The 13,436-nt window shown below is 40.9% G+C and overlaps 1 protein-coding gene across 8 annotated transcripts in view; it reads left to right on the plus strand.

The window, feature by feature from the left end:
- The first annotated feature begins 214 nt into the window (after positions 1-214).
- LOC136866367 (cysteinyl leukotriene receptor 2) overlaps positions 215-13,436 on the plus strand; it is a 244,753-nt gene continuing 231,531 nt past the window's right edge. For 3 of the 8 annotated variants that reach the window (XM_067143244.2, XM_067143246.2, XM_067143245.2), the window contains exon 1: positions 217-391. The gene's annotated coding sequence lies outside the window, so the exon portion shown is untranslated. Of the gene's footprint in view, positions 392-13,436 lie in introns of all 8 variants that reach the window. The other 5 variants (XM_067143249.2, XM_068226717.1, XM_067143243.2 and 2 more) reach the window with 4 other exon arrangements.

Raw genomic sequence — 13,436 nt, forward strand, 5'->3', positions numbered from 1 at the left:
CAAATTGTGTAACTTTCAGTGGGAGGTTTGACAGGCAGAACTTTGAAGGCTGCCTCATTCACGGATGATTTTCCTTAACACATGTACGTGCCAGAGAACCACTACTTTATGCTGTGTTGGAACAGGCGAGGTCGAACTGCGACGATGTTTCGGTCTCTCAGTTTCATACCGGTTGGTCACGTGCAACATTGGCTACGTCATACCTTTACCTTTCTTCCGTGTGCTTGAGAAGACAGTTGCATTAAACAGGCTTGTTCTGCAGTGGAGTCCTCACAGTGCCGCAGTGCGATGCAATATCGCGCAGTCCCTGCCACTACCAGTGCCAAGCCCTGCAAGAAGACGTACGTAGGCGGTAGTCAGACATTCAACAACAGTAGCAGTACTAATTAACGTGAGTCGTGTTTTATTATTTTACTTTCTGTTTGAGTATTTTTTTAAACCCTCTCCTCCCTATCGTGACTTAAAAAAATATTATCCCCTGACATGTAAAGTAGGGCTTGTGATTAGGGTTGCCATAAGGTTCAGGATGAAATTCAGGACACCAACATCAACGAGTTCCAAACATAGGCGCCTACTACAAGCGAGCACTTGCCCCCATGCATATAGTGGTAAGACGGTAAGAGGACGCAATCGTGTTTTTGCTCCCGTAAAAATAATTTATATATTCATCCTTCCCCCGTGCTCAAGACCAAAAGTTGGCGCCTACGGTTCCAACGAGTGTATTTGGGTAATTTTATGTCAACTGCCCCATCGATTACCCAAAGACATAAATGTTATGTTGTTAATGTTATAAATCGAATAGAGAAATAATAAGAAATCATACTTTAAGTAAAATACCTACTTTACCGACCACTCCAAAATGATTTACGGGAATATTCAATGTTATTTGCATAGATTTTTAAGTAACAGCTGGGACATTCCCTTTCAAAACCATTTGAGCAAAATTTTAAATAATTTGCTCCGATTTTTTTAATTCGGGACACTTAGGGATTTTAAAAATTAAGTCTGGACGTCGGGACACATGCTCAAATTCTGGACAATCCCGCTTTTTCAGGACGTATGGCAACCCTACTCGTGATACTCTGTTACTCCGATCATTAGCCGGTGCGTTCGAGTAGAACCTAGTAACTGGACAATAAGAAACGGTTACACGTTCACACCAAAACTGACTCTCGTATCACATGGATACTTGTTCATTACCATTTTACAATCTATAATCTTATGATAATGATGAGGATGATTAAATCCCGTTATCAGCTTTAATATGACAATGACCTTGTACTATTTCGTTCCAGGCTCTACTATCTGCGTGTGATGAAAAGTCGCAGCAGTTTGTAGGTATGGAACGAGTAACAGGCACTACACTCATTACAAACATTAGTCATGATAGAAGACTGAAATAAATGTTCATTATTAAACTGTTAATTATGCCGTACATGTAATTATCCTCCTGAGGCCCAGAACATTTCTCTTTTGGTCAAATTTCATAAAAGTGTATAATTTTTACGGTGTCTTGGTGGAAGACAGTGTAGTGAGAAGCATATCACACCAAGGTAAATGAATTCCCAAAAAAAATGGTACACCAACAATTTTAAACGTGTCCTTTTAAAAGGACACCAGGTCTCAGGAGGTTATAGTAAATGTGTAACTGAAGCCCAATTACAATACCACTTTTTAACTTCACAATAGAACCTCAATGCGCAAAAGTCACCGCGGACGGAACAGATGTTTATTGTCAGAACTTGAGACTTCAGCTAGGCGCATGCGTGAAAGACATGCTTACCCCTCGCACTCCTTACAACTCGACTTCTCGTCACACGACCATAGTCATTTTGGCAACTATGCGCCAAGATTATACTCTATAAGGAGGAAACGTGACGTATATTTGCCGGGGAACTTCTGAACACCCTGACAACATAATTCTAGCTCATCTCCTAAAAATAGCGCTAACCACCATAACCTAAGCTTGGATTTTTGTGTATCTCTGGAAAATGCCCTAAAAAGTACCAGTATATGGCATAAAAACTTGGAAATATAGCGCAAAAGAAATTATTGTTAAAAATTTGCAAAAAAATAAAACAGCAGCAAACTGGCCACAATCCTAATATTCTTTTCTATTTGATAATTTTGCTGTTTCCGAAACCTTCAAACTACATTTAATAATACACTAGCTGATGTACCCGTGCTTCGCTACGGGATTCTCAGAAAGACTGTCTTTGTGGTTTTCCTACCTCAAGTCGTCAGAAGGAACGTAGTGATTAAAAGCAATGTTATATAAAATACTCAATCAAATTAATAAACCGCACATTTTCTCACTTTTATCGAACAGTACTACGGTGCCGATCTAACAGTCCAAAGTTCCAGTGCTGCAACGACCAGACCGCAGACAGCCGTGAACACTTCTCTGCCATTACTCCTTTAAATATGCACACTACACATTCCAATCAGTGCCTCAGAGTAGGAATTGAATAGATCGAATGCTATGATGAACCAGTTTGTTACGTATCAGTAGTATCAGAAATGTATCTCGCCATAAGACCTATCTGTGTCGGTGCGACGTAAAGCCCCTAGCAAAAAAAAAAAAAAAAAAGAAATGTATCTAACTCCCCAGCTACTTCCCGCCAATTTTCAGGCAGGCTGTTATACTCGGTACGACCGGATGAGTTGACTGTGCGGCTAGGAGCGCATAGCTGTGAGCTTGGATGCGGGAGATAGTGGGTTCGAACTCCAGTGTCGACAGCCCTGAAGATGGTTTTCCGTGGTCTCCAATTTTCACACTAGGAAAATGGCGTGGCTGTAACGTAATTAACGTAGGAGCTGCTTCCTTCCCACTCCTAGCCCTTTCGTATCCCATCGTCGCCATGAGTCCTATCTGTGTCGGCGCGACGTAGAGCAGATTTAAAAAAGCCTCGGTATAGCCTACAGCAGTAATGCCATCTATCGGAGATGAATGGCAACAGAGACACAAAGCAAATCACAACAAACAATGGTCAATCTAATGTTATTGTTGATCAATGTTATGAGCTTTCTGTATTGTAGGCCTTCACATTCAGTTTTCTTTCGACTCTGTAATATAAGGCCGTCTTATAAAATTAATTATAGCGTAGACTGTAGTTCCTTATTCCCCGACTTTACATACCAATTTTCATTAAATTTTGTTTACTCATTTTCTCGTGACGGCGCTGATATGATCGTAGCAACAAAACTCCACATTCATAGCTGGTACGGTCAAAATGTATAAGACATAAATGATCGGAAATTTAATACTATGTAACTTTATTTATGTAGTAATTGTCACTAAGACCACTAATAACACAAATATTCGAGAATTAAATTTTGGGCCTTCCCCTAAACTACCATTTCGCTCAGCGTGTATAAAGTTATTTATGGCCTAGATTGTAACGATTTATTCCGCGACTTTTCATACCGATTTCATTTACGATGGGACAACTAATGACAAATATTCGAGAAATAAATTTTAGGCCTTCCCCTAAACTATCATTTCTCTCAGCGTGAATAAGATTATTTATGGCGTAGATTGTAGCGATTTATTCGCCTGTTTTGCATACCTATTTCAACTGAGATAGGGCCACTAATAACATAAATATTTGCGAATAAAATTTTAGGCCTTCCCCTAAACTACCATTTCTTTCAGATTGAATATAGATTATTTATAGTTTATATTGTAGCGACTTATTTTAGAACTTTACATACGGTTTTCATTAAAATAGGACCACTAATAACATAAATATTTGAGAATTAAATTTTAGGCCTTCCCCTAAACTACCATTTCTCTCAGCGCGAAAAAGATTATTTATGGCCTAGATTGTATCGACTTATTCCCGGACTTTACATACCGATTTTCATTAAATTCTCTTCAGCCGTTTTCTCGTGATGCGTGTACATACAGACAGATAGACAGATAGACAGATAGACAGACAGACAGAAATTACGGAAAATTAAAAAAAATGCATTTCCTTGTTACTGTGGACATGACTGATACAGAAATACCATCATTTTTAAATTTTGAGTAATGCACAGACAAAACTCTTATTTTATATATATAGATATCTCAAGGGAAAGGAAATTCAAAATAACCAAACACAAACAATTTATTTCACTTGACATTATCGACACAAAACATGTGAATAATACTTGGGGGCTGGTTAAAACTATTACAGTATAATATGTACACAAATATATTTTGTACCATTTCTAGATCAAATATGACTTGATAATAAAATACAGTAAAATAGGTATTTACCCATTGAGTTGACCGTGCGGTTAGGGCCGCGTAGTTGTGATGTGGTAGTGGTGGTGGTGGTTATTGTTTTAAGAGGGAGTACAACTTGGCAGCCTCCCTCTATTAACACTAATCGGAAGGAAGAAATGGAAGGGGTCAGACACTTCGAAAAATGAAAGTATCAGCCAAAGAAAGGCAAGGGCCACGAAGGGCGTGAAAATGAAAGACTCCCTTGGCCTCCATACTAATACCGTCGGGGTCGGAAAAGGACAAAAGTTGACCAAGGGAGGTCTGATAGGATATATGAAAGTGAGGAGTCGGACACAAGTGGAAGCAATGCCAGGACTCGGCTAAGGGCCCCGTGATGTCCAGCCCACGCTCCCAAGTTAAGAACCTCTGAGGCCCTTTAGTCTAATCTTACGACAAGCAAGGGATACCGTGTGTGTTATTCTACCGCCCCCACCCACAGGGAGTGAAAGGAGAAAGATAATCTACTTGTCTGTTAGGTCATCAGCCCAGAGTCTGGTTGGATCCTCAAACAACACCACCAAAGACTATGCAGTTACAGGAAAACCATAAAAACCAATGGCAGCACCAAAATGAAACGTACCGGTACTAGGCAACGTGAGGAGTGAGGTAGTTTGCTATTGCTTTCCTCACTGGGCCATGAAGTGCTATTGCAGCACGACTGGCCCTATGAGCAACACCTTTCATAACATTCACATACACTCGTCGTACTCAACACCATCCATATCCCAGCAGCTTCCATATTGTCACAGCCATAGATGAGACTGAGACTTCGGTGGAAGCTACACTTTACTCTGGCCTGTGCCAAGAGATGGATGCAAAAGTACTGTATCCATCAAGAAATGACAGCAGGCAGATAACCTACAGTGAGTCAAAATGAAACTCATACACTAGAGGAAAGCTTGTTTATTTGGATTGAACAAAAAATATTTCCATTAGGCCTACTTTATTTTAATCTTGGTTCTGGTGTATCACATACACATTACTCTACTCGCGAGATGTAGTGTTTACTGTTCACTATGTCTTCTGGTATGGGGGGCTGTATCAAATTTGTTACTTTCATTGACTTGTCTCAGTCTCATCCTTGGCTTTGACAATATGAAAGTGACTGAGGTATGAGTGATGCTAGTATTGCCATTGCTTATGCAGCCAGACCCTGTTATGAATGGTGTGAAAATATCGCTCATAGGGTCGGTTGGTGGATGCATTTCAGTGGGCTTGGTAGACGGATATGTAATAGCAACGGCTGGCTCGGTGAGGAAAGCAACGGGAAACTACCTCACTCATTTTCCTAAGGGGCGATGACCTTCGATGTTAGTCCCCTTAAAACAACAACAAGCAAGCAAGCAAGCAAGCATTTTCCTAATACGCCTCTTCAGTGACGCGTAGGCTATTTATGACAGCCGTTAGAGAAGCTGCAGAGGATCAAACCAGCCTTCGGGCTGAATACCCAACATAAATATACCAAAAGTACAAAGTAAATCAACTCCTATTTCCTATACTTTCAAACAAAATTAATACATTATTCTTAAACAGGTCAAAGTAAAACTCATACACCTTCAAATAGCTCCTGAGTGATCTCCAATAACACAATGTTTTTAACAGTCAATTACTTTCTAGGATACCCTTTTGCACTTTCACGGCTCTTTAACGGTTAAGCATAGATTGCACCAACTTTTCGCAATAAGATGGATCTATTTTCTTCCTTTCTTCACATAAAGCCATTTCCATATCATCTTTGTTCGAAATCTGGTGTTTTCTTATCGCTGCTTCCAAGTAATACCATAGATTTTGTATCACATATAAGTTTGGTGAATGTGGAAGTGTCTCGAGTACTTTTGGTCAATTGTACAGCAGCCACATCCGTATTTTATGAGCTTCGTGCTTCGGGTCGTTAACTTGGTAATACTTAAATCGATCAAGTATTCCAAGCTTTTGAGCACCAGGTCGTAAATATTCTTTCAGTATATTTAGATACACATGTTGATCCATGGTCCCATCAATAAAAGTCAACTCTTCTGGTCCACTAGCTGACATGCACCCCCAGACAGTTACACTATCTCCACCATGTTTGACACTTGAACGTAAATTGCTAGGTTTCAACTCCTCATTTGGTTTCCTCCAGATATTAACATTTCCATCTGATCCGAAGAGATTGAATTGGCTTTCATCTGCAAAAATAACGGTCTCCCAGGAGTAAAAATCTTTTTCTATATACTCCTTAACGAAACTCAACCTTTTCTTCCTGTTATTCTTGTTAACAAATGTTTTTTTCTTGGCTATTCGTCCATGCATGTTACTTTTCGTTAGGATAAGTCGAATAGTTTCTGGATGTGCTCTCTTGTTGGTATGTTCCTCAGCCATCACGGCCAGTTTCGGAGCATTAATCACTGGATTTTTCTTCACTTATCTTACTATCCAAGTTCCTCCCTGAGGTTCAAAATTTTTCTCCCACTCCCTCGGTCTTTATTTTCAATATTGCGCATACTTTCATATTTGTTTATAACGAATTGTGCAGTTGCATGACTCCTGTTTACAAGTTTACCAGTTTCTCGGAATGATTTTCCTCTCTTATGGTTCTCTTTCTTCTTTCAAAGATTGTCTTCTTTGACGCCCCATGATAGCACCGGAACTTGTCTGTACTTCACAACTCTCCACAGTAAAATGGATGTGACGTAGAAACACAAACATACAACATATGTACTGCCCTCTTATCTGCCCATCAGGGGCGGTCGTACCTTATGTGCTGAAGTGCTGCAGCACATTGTCTATTTGAAAAATGAATTAGTTTAATAATATTATCTACACTCAAATAAAGTGCATTGAAAAAGACGTCAGCCAAAGAATAGGACATCATTCAACTCCCCTCACAATCAGGTAACTAGTTGTGCGCTCCATGCCGGGTGCTGGGCAGATCACAGCTCAGCGAGAATTTCTAAGCTTTTTGCCAGAAAGCAGGAACTCTGCCTTTTGCGCATGTGTGCCCAACTTCTCCGATGTGCTGTGGAAACAACAGCCAAGACATCACTTCACAGCAATTCGTTCGACCAGAGAGACGCAGAACTGGTTACACTTGCATTTCGACAGAAATGAGAACGTGGGAGGTGACACCCTCTTGACTCAGCGGTAGTATTTAAGAGGGGATCGCTCAAAGTAAACGGGAAAACAAAATACTGTAGAGGAAGCTATCAGCTCTTCCCGCCAGGTCTTTGATACTTCCAACTTGCGTGTTCCATAGCCACAAGTTGTACTTTTTATGTTGTCAAAATAAGGGCATGATATTGTGATTTTCTTTAATTTCAAAGTGTCTGGTTTATAAATTTCACTATAACAACATAACATATAATTTCGCAATAGGACGTGGCTGGTTTCATTTCAATAATTTTGGTAACAATGAAAACCTATATTTTATGCGCGCTCACCCCAAGTGTTTCTGAGTTCGTGAATGTTTTGTCATTGCAGGTGCTATTGTATGTTTAATTCGTTTTGTATGAGGAATGTGTATATGTGTTGAGGTTGTTTGCGTATTTGTTTAGTACCGGTATGGAAAACTCAGCACCGAGCTCGATAGCTGCAGTCGCTTAAGTGCGGCCAGTATCCAGTAGTCGGGAGATAGTGGGTTCGAACCCCACTGTCGGCAGCCCTGAAGATGGTTTTCCGTGGTTTCCCATTTTCACACCAGGCAAATGCTGGGGCTGTACCTTAATTAATTCCACGGCCGCTTCCTTACCATTCTTAGGCCTTTCCTATCCCATCGTCGCCATAAGACATATCTGTGTCGGTGCGACGTAAAGCAAATAGCAAAAAAGAAAACTCAGCCTCTTGAAAACCGCATATGTTTCTACATTATTATTATTATTATTATTATTATTATTATTATTATTTTGAGGGGGATAGGTCACAGCACAAAACTGATTTTCTGCACCAGCCGCCACTGCTGCCTATGTAGGACTGTATGGTTTCATTTTGCCCCAGCAACATATAGACAAAGAATCTGTAACATCTTACTAAGTTCAGGGATACGCTAACTAGCCTGTGGTGACTAAATAATTCAAGACATATCTTTATTGCTCCACACATAAAATGTGAACATAAATTATTGACCACAATTCTATTCATAACCACATACTAGTTACAGTGGTGTATGAGTTTCACTTTGACTTACTGTACCTAGGGAAATGAAACTCCGTCTTGAAGGGACAAAGGCGACAATGTTTAGGCAGGTTTTAATTATTTTGAAGATAAGAGCTGTGGAACTGAACAAGCCTTCAGAAGTAGGTACAAGTAGATGATCGTGGAGGTACTTGCTTAATTCACAGAGGCTTGCAGACTGAACGCTGAAAGGCACAACAGTCAAGCATGAAGATGTAACGCGAGCAACGTGTGTGTGTGTGTGTGTGTGTGTGTGTGTGTGTGTGTGTGTGTGTGTGTGTGTGTGTGTGTGTGTGTGTGTGTGTGTGTGTGTGTGTGTGTGTGTGTGTGTGTGTGTGTGTGTGTGTGTGTGTGTGTGTGTGTGTGTGTGTGTGTGTGTGAGAGAGTGTGTGTGTCGTTGCGTTACAATGCGAGTCCAGATCCACTGTACACATGTAGATTTTCTTGTTTCTATGCAATGTCATCCTAATTGATGGTGGTGGTGGTGATTATTGTTTTAAGAGGAAGTACAACTAGGCAACCGTCCTCTATTAACACTAATCAGAAGGAAAAAACTGAAGGGATCCGACACTTCGAAAAATGAAGATATCGGTCAAAGGAAGACAAGGGCCACGAAGGGCGTGAAAATGAAAGACTCCCTAGCCCTCGCAAACCTAATAGCGTCGGGGTCGGAAAAGAACAAGAATTGACCAAGGAAAGTCGGATAGGATGGATGAAAGTGAGGAGCCTGGCACAAGTAAGTGGAAGCAATGCCAGGACTCAGCTAAGGGCCCTGTGGTTGCCAACCCACGCTCAAAAGTTCAGAGCCCCTGGGGCCCCTTTTAGTCGCCTCTTACGACAGGCAGGGGATACCGTGGGTGTTATTCTACCGCCCCCACCCACAGGGGGACATCCTAATTGAATTCTATACATGGGAATTGAACGAAATAAGACTGTATTAATAAAATGCCGCGTTCGTCATTTAACACCAACTACGTTATTAAAGGCATTATTCGAACGTGCAGTCCGGCCCCACGGCTAGATGCTGGTTAGCGTGCTGGCCTTTGGTCACAGGGGTCCCGGGTTCGATCTCCGGCAGGGTCGGGAATTTTAACCAAGCAAGGGGGCTGGGTGTATGTGTTGTCTTCATCATCATTTCATCCTCATCACGACATGATGGTCGCCTACGGGCGTCATATCAAAAGACATAAACTTGGCGAGCCGAACATGTCCTCGGACACTCCCGGCACTATAAGCCATACGCCATTTCATCTTTTTCGAACATGCCACAATTCTACTTACCTGGTATTAGACAAACAGATTTACAATCCTACAGAAAAAGAAAATATGCTTTACGTATACCCGTAATGTAACACTAGTGATTTTCATAATACGGCAGTGGCAGTACCGTTTAATCTTACAAGTCACGAAAAAATCATGACTACATAGTGCCAACCTGCAAGATTAACAGTAACTGTAAGACGTCGTATCGGCAAGTAGGGTCCGTAAACTGTATGGTTAGCGACACTGAATCGAACCCAACAGTTATAAATTAACTATGAATAAAGTTGTAGGGGGTCCGCTGCCTATAATTTCGTTTGTTTTGCCAATTTTTCAGATATTTATCCGTTTTAGGTCAACTCAAGACCGAATCGGTGGTTTTTATTTTTCGTGTCTGTTTGTCCGTTTGTCTGTTCCACCATCCCGGTGAAACGGCTGGATAGATCTTGACCAAACGTCATATTTAGTGTATACCCATCCCGGAGAAGGTTTTCATATGCATATAATTTTAGAATCTCTGAATAGATGGAGGGTTTATAGGAAAACCAGATCGGAGGTGCAGGTTGGAAGGAAATAGCGTTAGAAATGGCTGTGGAAGTAAGGAGAAATTGAAGGAAACTTACTAGAAAATTGAATCTAGCAAAGAAGTCAGCTAAGGATAACATGATGGCAAGCATAATTGGCGGCCATACAAATTGTAGTGAAAAATGGAAGAGTATGTATGGGTACGTTAAGGCATAAACAGGTTCCAAGAAGGACATTCCAGAAATTATGAATGAACAAGGGGAGTGTGTATGCGAGGATCTTCTAAAGGCAGAAGTATTCAGTCAGCAGTATGTAAAGATTGTTGGTTACAAGGATAATGTCGAGATAGAGGAGGTGACTAATACTAAAGAAGTATTAAAATTTACCTATGACAACAATGACAATAAGATACAAAAGTTGAAAACTAGAAAAGCAGCTGGAATTGATAAGGTTTTGGGGGATATACTAAAGAAATTGGGTTGGATATAGTACCATATCTGAAGTACTTGTTTGATTATTGTTTGCATGAAGGAACTATACCAAATGGAGAGTTGCTATAGTAGCCCCTGTAAATTAGGAAAGGGTGATAGACATAAAGCTAAAAAATTACAGGCCAGTCAGTTTGATATGCATTGCATGTAAGTTTTGGGAAAGCATTCTTTCTGATTATATAAGACATGTTTTCGAAATTAATAACTGGTTTGATAAAAAGCAGTTTGGGTTTAGGAAAAGTTATTCCACTGAAGCTCAACTTGTAAGATTCCAGCAAGATATAACAGATATCCTGGATTCAGGAGGTCAATTGGGCTGTATCGCGATTTACCTGTCTAAGGCATTTGATAGGTTAGATCATGGGAGACTACTGGCAAAAACGAGTGCAATTGGACTTGACAAAAGAGTGACTGAATGGGTGGCTCTGTTTCTAGAGAATATAACTCAGAGGATTAAAGTAGGGGAAGCTTTATCTGTCCCTGTAATAATTAAGAGGGGAGTTCCTCAAAGCAGTATTATTGGACCTTTATGTTTTCTTATGTATACTAAATGATTTGAGCAAAAGAGTGGAATCAGAGGTAAGGATGTTTGCGGATGATGTTACTCTATAGAGTAATAAATAAATTACAAGATTGTGAGCAACTGCAAAATGACCTCGATAATGTTGTGTGATGGACAGCAGGCCATGGTATGATGATAAACTGGGTTAAAAGTCAGGTTGTGAGTTTCACAAATAGGAAAAGTCCTCTCAGTTTTAATTACTGCGTTGATGGGTTGAAAGTTCCCTTTGGGGATCATTGTAAATACTGTACCTAGGTATTAATATAAGGAAAGATCTTCATTGGGGTAGTCACATTAATATGATTGTAAATAAAAGGTACAGATCTCTGCGCATGGTTATGAGGGTGTTTAGGAGTTGTAGTAAGGATGTAAAGGAGAGAGCATATAAGTCTCTGGGAAGACCTTAACTAGAGTATGGTTCCAGTGTATGGGACCCTCACCAAAATTACTTGATTCAGGAACTGGAAAAAATCCAATGAAAATCAGCTCGATTTGTTCTGGGCGATTTCCGACAAAAGAGTAGTGTTACAAAAATATTGCAAAGTTGGGTCTGGGTAGACTAGGGGGAAAGGAGACGAGCTGTTCGACTAAGTAGTATGTCCTGAGCTGTCAGTGGAGGGATAGCGTGGGAGGGCATCAGTAGACGAATAAGTTTGAGTGGTGTCTTTAAAAGTAGGAAATATCACAACATGAAGATAAAGTTGGAATTCAAGAGGACGAATTGGGGCAAATATTCATTTATAGGAAGGGGAGTTAGGAATTGGAATAACTTACCAAGCGAGATGTTCAATAAATTTCCAATTTCTTTGCAATCATTTAAGAAAAGGCTAAATAAACAAGACAGGGAATCTGCCACCTGGGCGACTGCCCTAAATGCAGATCAGTAGTGATTGATTGACTTTCTGTAAACTCCGTGGACTGTATGTGAAACGTCTCTTCATTATAAACACCTTTTGTTATGTTAATAATTTACCTTCCGCTTCAAATGACGGAGAAAATTGCTATTTTCTGACCGGGCGAATTGACCGTGCGGTCAGGGGCGCGCAGTTGTGAGCTCGCATCCGGGAGATAGTGGGTTCGAATCCCACTGTCGGCAGCCCTGAAAATGATTTTCCGTGGTTTCCCATTTCCACACCAGGCAAATGCTGGGACTGTACCTTCATTAAGGCCACGACCACTTTCTACCCATTCCTAGGCCTTTCCTGTCCTATCGTCGCCATTAGACCTATCTGTGTCGGTGCGACGTAAAGCAAAATAGCAAAAAAAATATTTTCTGCTGGTATCATGCTCTGCATTGATAACCGACAGACCGACAACGAACCTACAGGTTACCATGGCAACGTCTCTGCTTCCCAGCAGGGAACTAACGTATTGCTATTTTCGTCATCATTTCTGTAAATTCGTGAGTGTTACCCTCCTGCGGTGCCCTATCCCCATGTGGTTTGTCTCCTGTTACTAAAAATAGGAGTGTCACTATTCACCTCGGCGACCCCAAAAACTAGCCTATAATATATCCGACACTAATTACGATTATTTTTATATCTAACCCCCCTTGTTCCCCACCCCAAAGGGGGATGAACTAGGCCTTTAAAAAATTCCGGGATGTCACCTATTCATATAAGCGACCCCTAAAGTATGGTTTCGACACTACTTTCGATTATTTTTATATCTCAACCCGTCGCCCCCTCCCCCGCTCCCTAAGGGTTCCAGTGGTGCCCTACCCCCACGTGGTTTGTCTCCTGATCGTAAAAATCCGGAGTGTCACTATTCATCTCAGCGACCCCGAAGACTACTCGACACTCTTTTCGATTCGTTTTATATATCACTTCCCTCTTACCCCCACCCCAAAGGGGGCTGAACTTCGACTTTAAAAATTCTCGGGATGTCACTATTCATCTAAGCGACCCAGAAGAGTACTCGACAATATTTCCGATTATTTGTGTATATCACTCCCCTCTCACCCCCACCACCACCCCAAAGGAGTGTTATTATTCATCTCAGCGATCCCGAAGAGTAAGGATTCGACACTATTTTCGTTTATTTTTATATATGAACCCCCTCGCCCCCCGCTCCTAAGGGTTCCTGGAATGTCTTACCCCCACATCGTTTGCTCTAATATCCCAGAGGCGAAAGAAAACTAAATGTGAAGGTTTACAATATCGAACGCTCATAAAAC

The sequence above is a fragment of the Anabrus simplex genome, chromosome 3 (assembly GCF_040414725.1).
Source record: "Anabrus simplex isolate iqAnaSimp1 chromosome 3, ASM4041472v1, whole genome shotgun sequence".
Lineage (NCBI taxonomy): Eukaryota > Metazoa > Arthropoda > Insecta > Orthoptera > Tettigoniidae > Anabrus > Anabrus simplex.